This window comes from Plectropomus leopardus, chromosome 18 (genome assembly GCF_026936395.1).
Source record: "Plectropomus leopardus strain MGB_pleo_1.0 chromosome 18, ASM2693639v1, whole genome shotgun sequence".
Taxonomy (NCBI): domain Eukaryota; kingdom Metazoa; phylum Chordata; class Actinopteri; order Perciformes; family Serranidae; genus Plectropomus; species Plectropomus leopardus.
Window position 1 is genome coordinate 33,135,001 of NC_142193.1, and position 14,390 is coordinate 33,149,390.

Below are 14,390 nucleotides of genomic sequence, written 5' to 3' on the forward strand. Positions count from 1 at the left end.
AGACAGAGGCAAAGTCACATCGACCTTGACCTTTGACAACCAAAATCTAACACTAACCCTAACCCAATTTAAAGAAATTCCCTCAAGGTATTTTTGAGATATCATGTTCCCAAGAATGAGAAAGAAGAGGTTACAGTGACCTTGACTTTTGTCTTATGACCACCAGAATTGAGCCCAAGTAGACACAAAATGTACAAAACTTAAGGAAAATCCCTCCAAACACTCTGATATCGCGAGTATTGCCTGCTGGCAGAAATAAAAACATCGCACTTTTGTTTTGTTAAAATCTCACAACTTCAGTTGTATTTTTTGTTTTGTTTACTATGAGAACATCTGCTTCTCCTTCACCACAAACACTGATTTCACAGAAGGCATTTCTCAAGAAAACCGTGCCGAGGTGTATGTTCGAAATCACAGGGAAGTATTACACAACACAACCTGCTGCCTGTACTTATACTCGAGTAACGTACAGCTGGCCTTGTTACTGTTACTGTGGGGTCCACACAGGGTGAGAGGGGAATGTTTGTTTGGATTTTAGAGCGCTCGGTCAGGAGGTCTGACGACGCTGCAGGGTGTGTGTGTGTGTGTGTGTGTGTGTGTGTGTGTGTGTGTGTGTGTGTGAGAGAGTGTGTGAGAGAGTGTGTGTGTGTGTGTGTGTGTGTGTGTGTGTGTGTGTGTGTGTGTGTGAGTGTGTGTGTGTGTGTGTGTGTGTGTGTGTGTGAGAGAGTGTGTGTGAGAGTGTGTGTGTGTGTGTGTGAGAGAGTGTGTGTGAGAGTGTGTGAGTGAGAGAGAGAGTGTGTGTGTGTGTGTGTGTGTGTGTGTGTGTGTGAGAGAGTGTGTGTGTGTGTGTGTGTGTGTGTGTGTGTGTGTGTGTGTGTGTGTGTGTGTGTGTGTGTGTGTGTGTGTGTGTGTGTGTGTGTGTGTGTGTGTGTGTGTGTGTGTGAGAGAGAGAGAGTGTGTGTGTGTGTGTGTGTGTGTGTGAGAGAGTGTGTGTGAGAGTGTGTGTGTGTGTGTGAGGGGAGGGTTCACTCACTGCTAATTACCCTCACTTGCTTTGCCTCTGTTTTTGTTTTCAGTTCCTCACCCATGGCTATAAATTAGGTCAGCAGTCACATGTGATGTGTTTCAGCAAGAGGAGCAATGAGAGAAGGGAAAAAACAAAAATCACGAGACAATCTTAACCTGTTTAACAGATATTTTCTGACAGACTGTTACTAAGCTTTAAACTCAAACGCTGAAAGCTCCATCAGATCTGTAGACTTTTTTGAGGCCACGTCTCTGACTTTTCACCGAGCAACACAGACATGACATGTGTAACGCTTACTGCCGACTTACTGTTGACTTTGGTAGGACGCCAGCCACAGTGACCTTGCGGGAAGTCACAATCACAGGTGTTGCTCGTGTGTGTTCAGGCTTTACAGACGACGGGAGTGTCAGGAACGAGGAAACAGAACATTTTGTGTCACAGTAACGTGTGTTGTCCTGATTTTATTGATGCATACTTGAGATGAGTGTGAACAGACATCAGTCCTGAAAGAAGTTGCAAGAACACAAGCAAACAACACTGTATTCCTATATATATATATATATATGTGTGTATATATATATCATACATATACACACACACATATATATATATATATTTGTGTGTCTTTATATACATGTAGTCAACACCTGTGTGCTGTTGTTATTTGTAAAATAGTCCACAGAGGATTGTGTTTAACTCAAGGATTATTTTCTGAAGCAGCTGAATGGATGACGCTAAAAGGGAAAAGTGGGGACCAAAATGAAAGCAGTGACGTGGCTGAATCAGAGGCTTTTGCACTATAACAGCCTCGGTCCACTTTCAGTATAAGCTAAACAGAACCGAATAAAACACAACACCGAAAGGACACATTTTCCCAGTTTGTTGTCATTTCTTTGTGTCTGTCAGCAGTCTCACGTGGAGCGATTATGTGGATGAACAACATGTGCAGCATTGATATTCAGCGTCTAGACTCTGTCACTCCCTATAAGGAGGCTCCGAGGGTGTCACTGGATGAATGTATACCGTATTACAGCCTGTTCTCATTCCGTAGTTGTCAAATACTGCAGTTTTTGGAGTGCTTTTGGCGTAGGATCGTGACGCCAAATGCCACCTTTCATGTCTGCACAATATGGACGCTGAAAACACAGCCTGTCAGAAGCTTTCGGTGTTTTATTCACCAGTGATCGGCTGGCCAGCACCTGCAGCATGATTCACAGATGGTCTTTAGGCAGTTTCCATTACAGATTTGCGCAAAACTTGAGCTATATATGCAACTTCTCTTTTGGTGATGACACCCCAGTAACCATGGCGATGGATGATCAAAAAATTAGCAGCTTCATTTCTGTTGCAGCCACCGCACTAACCACCATTATTTCCAATCCAAGGCCATGTAGGCGTGTTGTACGAGCAATAATGGAAAGGCCAGCCCCTTATATGTGGGAGCGACCACCTATTTAAAAAAAAAACCTAGACATTTGTATGATGTCTGGTGTTTGCGTCCCTTCTGAATGTGAGAGTTTTTTTCCCTACACCTTACCATGTGCCCTTGCTGCCTAATCCTAACAATCAGTGCCAGCATGGGCGTTTTTTGATGACCCCAAACTGGAGTTAGTGATTGTTGAATCATCAGAAAGACTAACCACAACGGTTCTAGTGAGTTTTATTTAGTTTCTGTCAAATTTGAATGAGGTGTGTTTAAACGTGCCTTAAAAAGGTACACACACCTGTGCAAACATATCATCAATCGCTTGTTGTTGGACTGACAGTGGAATTTTCTGACATCTCGCCCAACTTTAGTGGAGAATGACAATAAAACTTTCTCTGCAAGGAGTCTTAGAGTCTGCAGGTGAATGCTGGGGCAGAGGTGGGGCTTTTAAAATGCTATATAAAGCAGTAACAGCATAGCTCTCAGGTGAGCGGTAAGGCAGCACGCACAGCATTTATAGCGTTAATGCACAGCCATAATCAAAAAGGTGGGTTGGCTGAGAATCCTGCCTGGACTCAATCACAAACACTCTGCTTAATTTTAGTAAAACATCATACAATTCATAGTCAGTACAAATTCCCTGTGTTTGACTGTAATGTTTTAGGGTTTAAAGGGAGGAGTATGATGACAGCATGCCAACAATTACTGAAACTTTAGCTTTTAGCCTTTTGACTGCAGTGTGTTTCCTCAGACATACATGCAATTATTGTCTGCTTCTTTTCAACTGTAAGCAAAGCGCTTCACCAACAAGGTGTAACACGCTTGAAAGATCATGCAATCACTCCCTACTCACAACCTTTTCTACGTGAGTGACTAAAAATTAAATCACAAAGTCGCCAAAGAAACACCTAGAAATGTCCCAACACCACACTGAAAAATATGTCTGGAAATGACCCAATATTGCATTAAAAAATACCAGCTTTGTCGCTAAAAACACATCTGGAAATATCCCAACACCACATAAAAAAATACCCAGTTTTGTCGCCAAAAATCTTTCTGGAAATGACCCATCATTGCATAAACAAATACTAGGTTTTGTCGCCAAAAATCTGTCTGGAAATGTCACTTGTCTTGAGCAGTGGTCTGCTGCTGGGCAGCCGTCTGTCTTCCACCATCCCCTGCTCCTCAGGACAAGCTCAGCTCATAAACATGCAATCTGAACTCTTCAGGAGCGTTGATATGATGCGTACAAAATGTACGAATGTAACATATCCGTGGTTTGCAGAAACTGATGCCAGTGTTTTGATCTGGAGACCGGGCTGGCGAACAGTGTTCACCATCTTAGTTTATCAGTTAGCATGCTAACATTTACAGCTGTATTGCTGGTCATTAACTAAAGGAACATCTACCTTTTTTTGGACACAATCCTGTTTTAAACATCATTTTTCTTTGGTCACACCTGTTTCTGTTGAATCGTCATGTTTTGTCTTGCTTCATCATTAAAAGAACAAAAAAAGGAGTAACATGCTAAAGTGCTTCCTCAAGCAGCCATATGGTGTGATCTTACATCTTCTGAAGCCATAATTTGAACCAAAAATAGGTATTAGTCAACCGTCCCTCTGTGGGGATCCACACAGCACTAAACCGTGGTGCTGGAGGCTGCAGGGAAATGTAGGTCAGCTCCTCCTACTTTCTTCAGCCCAGCCCCGCCTTGCTCTTCCCCCTCCACCAAATAACTTTACAAGCAGCGAAGCCTCGAGTGAACCCTCAGCGCAGCAGCTGAGGCCCGAGGCTGTGGGGTAACAGAGGGGTGAAGGGGTGCGGGGGGGGGGGGATGATCGAGAAGCTCCAGCAGAGGAGGGCATGCTTAAAATTCAGATTTGGCCCTCCTAACATGGCGGTGTCTCTCTGCGACCCCCCTCCTCCCTTTTTTCCTCCCTGACTTCAGAGGAAATCTCCTCTCTGCTCCAGGAATCCTGACCATATACAGCAGCAGTCGGCGAGATCACAAACCAACAGACTCAACTGTCGTCACGTGTCTCCGCCGGCTTTGATTCGGCCTCGACGGCCGACAGCAGGAATGTCACGTCTGCGCTGTGACCCCTCTTAGAGCAGCGTTATCCATCAGCAGGTTCGGTTCGTTTCTCTGCGTTTAATGCAGCACTGTGACCGTTTGTTTACGGGGATGAAACAAGGCCACCGTTTGAGGACACAAAGTCAAAAGTGGAGTTTCACGTCTGGTACAAGAGTGGGACTGAGTGAGAAAAAAGCAGAAGTAAGGAGAGGATGATGGGGTGATTTTCATTTTCACCTCAGACGGGAATGTGAGTGTTGGGGCCCGGCAGCAGCTGACTGCATCGGTGTGTGTGGGTGACCACAGCTTTCCAATTTGAGTCTGCTGTTCAGGGCAGCGTGTCACATACCGGGGAAACACACTTTCCGCACTCTATCACTCCACCGGTAGAGACAGAGCTGCAGCTAACAAGTTCAATCACTCACGCTACGCATCAACAACTGAGCAGCGTGGCATTATTCAGTGGGAGGAGGAAGTCACCGATGATTCATTAACTACAGAATTAATTTTCCGCTATTATTCCAAATTTTATACAGCTCATGTTAACAGCATATTCCTTTGGATTTTCTAAAGTAGGCCTTATTCCAAACATAGCATTTTCTTTTTTTTAAATATTATTTTTATTGACAAGTTGTGGCGACAAAACTACACATAAATCAAGATAGAAAAAACTGAAAAGTGCAATCACACACACTCACCCACAGACCCAAACACACACACACACATCCAGGAGGAGAGTAACCTGTAACTAAACAGTTAATCATAATCATGTGTCTGAGGGACACAAACTCATAACAGGACGTACAGGACGTACTGTCCTCAGTAACCAAGGTTGGAATAAGAGCAGAAATATAGGATCAGAATATAGAAAAGGAGGGGACCCCGAGATTTCTCCGGTTTATTTTGGCACTTTAAAACATTAAACACAGCATTTTTTGATGAAGACGTGTGGGATATGACAGCCGTCCAGTGGACATCAGAATGGGACACAGGCCTCCTCTGTGGCAGTAAGAAACAAACTAGCAACAACCATATTATAAAGAATTAGGGGTCGACATATTATCGGCTGAATGTTGACAGCTTAGTAGGAATAATGTCCTTTTTGGGATAAGGGCCAAAGCTGGAGTATCAGTGCATTTAAACACAGTCAAAGTCTAAAAGACACTACAGCAACATCTTCACATTTCAACTTGATACCTGACCCGCGCAGCAACACAACGACCGTCGTGAATCACAGATCGGGAGCGCCGGCTTCAGTGCTGCACACGGCAGCAGGGCGTCAGCGTCGCCACGTTCACAGTGTAAATGAGATACGGTGGGAGGGGAGAGGAGATAAACCCCTGAGAAGGGTCTCCCAGTGAGATCGCCAAAATATGATCCGAAAGCAGAGAAGCTGAACGACATTCAGCGGCTATGTTACGCAACTCAGAACAAAAAGAACCTTTTGTATGACACTCATAATAGCGCTATCTAATCCACTGAGGGCTTTGTACCGAAAACAGAGATGATGGTCATAAACAAACTCAAGGACTCAGAAGAAGCTGTTTACTGTACAGATTGTACTCTGGTTCTACTCTGGTTCTTAACAAACAGACTGCTGTAGCATTACGAGAGCACGTCTTATTTCATTTCCATAGATATCACTGTGACCTCCATCCAGTGACACACACCGCAGCCCCGCTGACATGCATCTTTTGCTCACGTTGTCTGTTGCCTCCTCTCACGCTGTTGTCACACACACGCACACACACACACACACACACACACACACACACACACACACCCCCACACACACACACACACACACACACACACACACACACACACACACACACACACACACACACACACACACACACACACACACACACACACACACACACAGCTCCAGTTTGTGTCAAGTGTAACTGATGCTTCTTCCCACACATGAAGCCACTGAACCTAGTTTCTCATCCAGTTTCATCCAGTTTGTCACAAAGCAGCCACCAGCACGGCTCAGGTGAGCCAGACCTGAGAGCATCCTGACGTCTGTGGAAGAGGCAGTAAAATAAAACCTGATCGTTTCATGACAGGGTCAGAGGTCAAAGTGATGCTGGACAAACATCAAATTCATGCCCAAAGAACAAAAATATGCACAATTTAACACAATCCACACAGGGACACATTTGGACAGACAGGGTGGATACTCCTTCAAGTTGTTTCTGCTGCAGTGAAGTCAATGCTGTCTCACGAGATCATGGTCTTCTGTTCCTACTGCACTCCAGTTACAATTAGGTAAACATTATGAGCAGATATGCTGCCAAGGTTGGGTTGCAGAGTAAGGTTGGAAAGGGGTATTTTTTCAGATTGATCTGTTCTTGATTTTGTCTGAATTCTTATTTAATTAGATTAAGGTGTGTGTGGTGAATATTGGGGCAGAAACTGGGAATGTTCATGTTTAAAATGAGCTTTTTCTTTGTTAAACTGATAAACGGGTGTAGGATTCACTTCCTCCTGCTCCTTTACGTACATGAAATACTCATGTTTGTTTTCTGAATGTGTCCGACGGGCATTCTGGTGTTGTTTTTCTTGCTTTTATTTTATTTGGTTTTCCTTTTTTTTTGGCATGTTCAACATTTTGGGAAATTAACACTTTTATTTTGGCTTAGCATGCGGTCTGGCAGCAGGGGGACACAGCTGGTCTGGCTCTGGGGGACGGTGTGGTCTCACGTCTGAGCTTGGGACAGAGGTCGTAATGACCCCTAAACGAGGTCCGTGTGAGCGTAAAAACCGTGACCGTGGGCACAACCCTGGCTTGTGCTAATAACAAACTTCAGTTTGGCTTTTAATTGACCGTTTTTATCTATAGACTATTTATTTAGATATTTTAGTCTGTTTCACAGTTTTACTACTCTCTACATCAGTTTATCATTTTATCATATTTATTTATTGTTTTAATTTCTGCTGTTATCCCTTTTATTTACCTCTTATTTACAGTTTGAGTATTTTATTTATTTATTAATTATTGCTATCATAATTGTATTTACTTATTTATTTATCTTTCTATTTATAAGTTTTCCCCTGCCTCTGGTGTTTGCTCTCCTAGGATAGCATTTTCTCAGTTGCTGGCTTTAATGATTTCTGTTTGTGATTTTTTTTTGTTTTTGGTGTTTTTATTCACATGCTTGTGTGCGCTTGTGTTTTGGGTTTGAGGGAAAAACGTGTCTTCCATGTCAACATGTATTCATAAACTTAAAAATATCAGCATTACAAATATGCTTTTACATGAGTCCTTGATTAGTGATGCTCAGCTATAACGTCATAAATGATTATGTTAAAGATACAGTTAGAGTTTTTTGTTAATTAGGGTCTAAATCTCACAAGCACTTTCCCAGGACTTCAGTGGGATCCACATGAACACATAATGGAAGCAGGTGCATGAGAGTGTCTCATTGACTGACATGTCTCAGGACATGTTATCCCTCCCCACATGGCCTCCTGTCACAGACAAAGGACCGGGCCGTGGGCCTGGATCCTCACAGGCCTCCATGTGGATCTGGTTTATTGTGCCAGCCAGACACTCGCTCTCACAATGACACGCCTTGTCTGTCAGTCCATGTCTCTGTAGATCTCCACCGCTCTCTATCACATGCTCGTCTTCGTCTTCTGGCCTCTAATGAGCTTCAGCAGTCCTACTCTATCAAAGATACATGCTGTAACAACTGCTCATTGTTTACTCAGACATCTGCAAGATCTGGGTGCAAAGACGCAAGTCACTGTGTTGTAAGACACAGAAACAAGAGGACACTAACGAGGGTGCAAGGACTTCTTGTGAAATGAGTTAATATCTGGTTTGGTAATGTGGCTCTCAGCGAGTCTCTTATGCAGAAACAAGTTAGGTACAGAAAAGAGGTTAAATGTCACGAGGCTTTGGTTTAAATCTGTTTTAATTGCTTGTTATCATGAAGTCACTTGTATTATGCAATATTAGATAACCAATAATATAATAGCCAATTAGAGTGAACTCACACCTACACATACATGGATTACTTTTAGATATCTTAATTTTCTATTCAAGGTGACTTCACTTGCAGCAACCCATTTGTACGCTTGTACATCACGACCCCTCACGAGAGTAATATTCATGCACACAGGGACCCTATAGTACAGTGATACTCAGTTACAGTATCACAGATACTCAGTCAGATACTCACACCCTAACCCTAATGGCTGGAGGGTGAAATATGGCCCCTGACAGGTTGCTGGTGGCCCCCAACCTCTTTCTAATTCACAATAAAAATGAAGTGCTTCATACTGGGAAATGATATTGTACTTTTGGTATCCATAAGGTGCCACAGTCCACAAAACAGCATCAAAATAGAGCTTGTTGATCAAAAATTGTGCCAGTGGAGGATCCCCCACACCCCCGACAGAGTACCTACCTAAGACCCTAATGTCCGAAAATACTAGCAACGTCCTAAAATCCGAGAAATGTCTTAAAATTCTAGAAATGTCCTGAAATGCCAGAAATGTCCTCAAATCCAAGAAAGGCCCTGAAATCCAAGAAATGTCCTGAAATCTGAAAACAGTCCTGAAATCCAAGATATGTCCTAAAATCCTAGAAATGCCCTAAAATCCTAGAAATGCCCTAAAATCCTAGAAATGTCTTAAAATCCTAGAAATAACCTACAATCCTATAAATGTGTGTGAGTGATGTGGCGTTATGTTCAAAGCAGCACTGACTTTTGGTGTCACATAAGACACGAACTGTGATCTCCTAGATTAAAGTCTGGGTTCGTCAACCCCAAATAAAAACATTTATTGCGTCAGTGATATTTAAATACTGTTGCAATCAGAACTGGAGCCAGACAACGCAGGATGTGACAGTGCTGCATGTGCGCCAGCGCACATTCAGCTGTCTGACACACCACGGCAAAGCAAATCGAGTTGTTTGACCGTGAGGTGAAAAATTCAAACGGAGTCAGCTGCAAAGAACCAGATGAACCCGAACAATAACAAAAAGGAAAGAATCTGATAAAACACGTTTGTTCAGTTACTGTGAAAAAAGTCTTCAAAGATTCTTTTGTGTCACATTTTAATTATAATGTGATATATAACTGCATAGCATCTTCATTACCCAAAATATAAGATGACCAAAACCGCCAAACAAGTTTTTAGTTTTGGCAACCAAAAGCTAATGCATGGCTTCCAGTCTGTTAGTGTCTTAAATCTTGCTGACGGCAAAACCAGCAGCCCAAGCAGCACGTTAGCAGCACGTTAAAACTCTGACCTGAGCCGATGGGCGTGAGCGACCCACAGGGCTTGGGCCAGGCCGGTACAGCTCCGCACTGTTTATAACATATACGATACCAGTATCTTTGAAGCAATACCGTTACCAATAGAGTCTTTCATTCAATTCCCATAATGTGAATAGAGTGGGGTTCATACGTATAACTTCTGTTAATAGCAGAGCAGAGAAGGAGCAAATGCTGTGACACTCAATTTAAAGCCTCTTATACACTATGTGATTTTGGAGTTTATTAGATCCATGTCGCACAGTGTAGCTTGCCCTAAACTTCAGTTTCATTCATTCTTATCTTTGCCCTATACTTATTGATTTCTAAAATCTCACGGTCTCGGATTACGCCTCCCCGTATGCTGACACAGAACCTCTCTTAAAACCAACCCAGCTGTCCCCCAGTGTTGTTAGACATTTATATGTTCTTGAATTTAAACTATGATGTCTCGAGACCAAAGAAACTGAAGCTGCTGCTGAGTGTGAGCTTCAGGGCTAACTGTTATTCTGCTTTTTATCAACGAGTCTGATGACAGAGTCGAGCCGTTTCTGTGTTGGTGCAAGTTCGTTGGGACCCTTTAACAGCATGATGTTGGATGTTAGCTGCAGTTGTGTAGCTCGTGCTTACCGGGCAGATGCTGAACTGGCTGTTGGTCGAGAGGACAGTGGCTCTGGACGCGGCTGTAACAAAGTCTGCTGGTCCTGCCATGGGGACCGGACAGTTCAGGATCAGACCCCTGGAGAGAAAAGGATCAAATTCAGGTTTTATTTGACAGGACATGTTTTCATACTTTAGGCTTTAGTCGGGTCAGGTTCCGCCCAATTTACCTGTGTTTTTATTTTTGTTTGTTTTTAAATTAAACATGCAGTGTTATTGTTAGTAGGTTTTTTGTGCAGTGGAAAGGAGGCTTTACAAAATATTAGTTATTATTATTATTATTTTTTTTAATTTGTGTTTTGAGTTTTAATCATGCTCAAGCCAAAAACTGCTGCCATAGTTGGGCTTGGACAGAAACTGATTATTTTTTTGGGCCTCATCAGAGCTCTAGTACATGTTGCACAGTGAACTTCACTAATAATTGCAGATAATAATAGCTAATATAAACCAACGGATATAACCTTCCAATTTATTGCCCGGGCTCAGCTCAAAGAAACAACCTGTCTATCTAGGTCAAAGTTTTCCTCAGAGTCACCCAGCCCAGGGACGTTGCTGGAGAGGGTGTGGTAATGTGTCAGCCGGCCACTTTCACATATTCTGGGAATGTCCCACAATTTCATCTTATTGGGAAAACATTATAGCAGCAATCAATTCAATAATCAACCTGCAGCCAGATGTCAGTTTCAGTGTTATATATTTAGGAAATATACCAACTGCGATAAATAAACAAGATAGATATCTATTACAAATATTATTGGCTAGTAGCAAAAAGGCAATAACCAGGAATTGGCTGAACAAGGAGTGTCCAACATTTTCACACTGGACAGGAATAGTTGAAGAAATCTATAACATGGAAAGGTTGACATTTTCCCTGAGATACAATACTGAAAAAGGTGACCAATACTGGAAAAATGGAGGGACTACATAGATGAGAGGTAATTGCATACTCAGTGTGGGAAAATCTGTATTTTTTTTTTTTTTTCTAATTTATTTTATCCACTGTGGACCGAGAGGGACTGGAGAACTATGGGTGCCTTAGCCCCTAGACATGATTCATCAGCCTGATTTCTGCCAGCCCGTTGTTAACCTGCCATTGTATTTTGCTATGGATGACCCTGTTTATTGTACCCGTTTTGTGTGTATATTTACATGCTTGTTCCGTTTTTTCTATTGGAAAAAATCAATAAAAAGAAAGTTTAAAAAAAAAAAGCTTTCCTCAGAGGAAATGCAGAGAGTCAACAGGTGCACAGCCAACTGCTGAGGAGGAGTACACACACACACACACACACACACACACACACACACACACACACACACACCTTTTATGTAGACCCATGCACTGACTGCCACTTGTTGCAATGACCTTAACCCATTTTTTTCTGACCATTTCACTTTAGCTCCACTTTATTGACATTGGCTGTGTTCGAAATCACCCCCTGTCACGGATGTAGTGCACTATATAGTGTGTTCGCCATTTTGTAGTGTTGTTCGAATTCTCCGCGATTAATTTCATCCACTATGTAGTGGACGAGAAAACACCCACAATGCACCGCAAAATTGAGTGAACAAGCAATGTACACTACTTTGTGCTCCGTATCCCACAATGCAATGCGGCCGTGTTTTGGAAGAGGAGAAGAAGGAGACGATGGCCGCCGCACCAACCGCCGCTTTTGTATATAAATTTAAGTAACATTACAATATACACATTTGATGCGTGTAATACTTTAGTGGCGTGGTTTTATGCCTTTTAAGAGTTGCGAATTGTCATAACGAGCGGATTTGTTGGTGGAGAAGCATCCGGTTTGTTATTTGTATCTGCGAGCTAACGCTAACGCTAAGGCTAATGCTAGGGCTGGCCGGTAGTTGCAGCTCTAGCTAGGAGCAGACACCCGCACACCTGCTCACATCTGATCATAGCGTTTTGTTCTCTTTTCCCAATTGGCGGTGTGTTAGAAAAATAAATGCTTTTCTGTTTCTTGTTCCAAGGGACTGATGAAGATGTTGAGAAGCTTATTAAGCTTCGTGTTAAGCAGAACCAGCTGTTCTCCGGCTGAAGAAATGCAGCTCTGCGTGGATGGGATATATTCTAGTGGTGCATATTCATCAATAAAAGAAATTTCAGAATTCATATTTGTCATTCCTGATTGAACATTACATTTGTATTTTTTAGTATGATGGTATTTAGAGTTGAATAACCATGGCGCATCTGCTGACGCAACCACGTTCAGGAAATTACCGTGTAGTGTCCGAATTCTCCTCCCGTCGTTCCCTACATCGTGTATATGATGTAGTTCACTACATCATATACACGATGTAGTGGATAGGGAGTGAGTGAATGAGTGGATGATTTCGAAAACAGCCATAGTTTGAGTGCTGGTAAAGCCGAAAACCACAATGGCTGCTATTACCCACTTTAAAATGTATTCAACACCCTCTTATTACAAATCGAGTGCAGGCAATATGAACAAAATGATATCAGAATAATCACCACTGAATTATCCTCATATTAACATGAAATATCCACCAGTTTTCATTAGGAAGATTATACTTGTGATCTAGTTTCAGGTTTCAGTTATAATGAACAAATGAATCAGATAAGATAAGGTAATCCTTTTTTTGTCCCACAGTGGGAAAATTTATATTATAATATTATAATAAGCAGCAAAAGAAAAATATAATAGTAAAAAAAAATTACAAAAATTAAAAATATTGAATAATAAAAAAAAAGGTGTATAATAAGTAAATAAGTAAACAAGGTGCAAAAATAGTAACATAAAGTTACAAGGTGCCAACAACTCAACAGTCTAGAAATAAACAAATAAATTTATATATATATATATGAATAAAATAAAAAATAACAGACCCGCCGAGAATGTTTTTACCCTTTGAACCCTTTGAAAATTGGCTTTATTTCTTCCAAAAACATGTGAAAAAGGCGATGAGCAACTTAACAACAAATGGTCTGAAAACTTAGCAAGAAATTAATGAAAAAAGTTACATGAAAACTTCTTGAAAAAAAGCCAAAAAAAGAAGAAAACAAAAAGACGGTCATTGCCTTTTTTTTCGTCCATGTTTTTGAAAGAAATCAAACCGATTTGGATCAAACAGCATACGAAAGGCGTCTGAATGCAGCACAGGATAACTGATGTCAGTCCAGGTTTCAAAAGGTTAAGACAGCTCAGACTGAGTTTTATGACCATCTTACACCAAACAATTAAAATATTTGTAACACTGAGATAAATCTGATTATCCTTTTTTGAAAGGGCTAAGAACATGACTTCAAGAAAGTGCCAAAAAAAGGAATGTACCAATTTTAAATATATAATTTTAAGACTTGAGTACAGTTTTCTGGACATTTTATATATCTAATAATCTCCCCACAGCTAGTTTTCAAGTGATTTCCTTGTCACCTTTTTGTTTGTTTGTTTTTGCAATTTTCAGAACATTTCTTTCTAAGTTGCTCATTTCCCTTCCCCACGTTTCAAAAATAAAATAAAATTCAAGGTTTCAGGCATTTAAATGCTAGTGAAAGCCATCTGAACGCAGCACAACAAAACCAATGTCTAAAGGGTTAATGATCAACTTGGGTTCTTATCTCAACAATTTAACAGGCATGTTTACCAACAGCAGAGTTCCACGTGACCAGCACACACACACACACACACACACACACACACACACACACACACACACACACACACACACACACACACACACACACACACACACACACACACACACACACACACACACACACACACACACACACTACATTTTACGGTCGCCTGAGCTTCTGGGAAAGCCACAGTGTGTGCTTCGGTGTGCTTCGGTGTGCTTCGGGGCCACGTGAGTTGCTGGTTAAGTAGGTCAGTCAGTAAGTCAGGAGTGGCAGAGCCGGAGTGCACAAACACAGGCTCACTCCATTACCTC

General features: G+C 41.8%; 1 protein-coding gene across 2 annotated transcripts in view; it reads right to left on the minus strand.

Moving 5' to 3' along the window:
- Positions 1-14,390, minus strand: part of plppr2a (phospholipid phosphatase related 2a) — a 193,218-nt gene that overhangs the window by 167,680 nt on the left and 11,148 nt on the right. For both annotated transcript variants that reach the window (XM_088069523.1, XM_088069524.1), the window contains exon 3: positions 10,431-10,539. The gene's annotated coding sequence lies outside the window, so the exon portion shown is untranslated. The remainder of the gene's footprint in view (positions 1-10,430; positions 10,540-14,390) is intronic.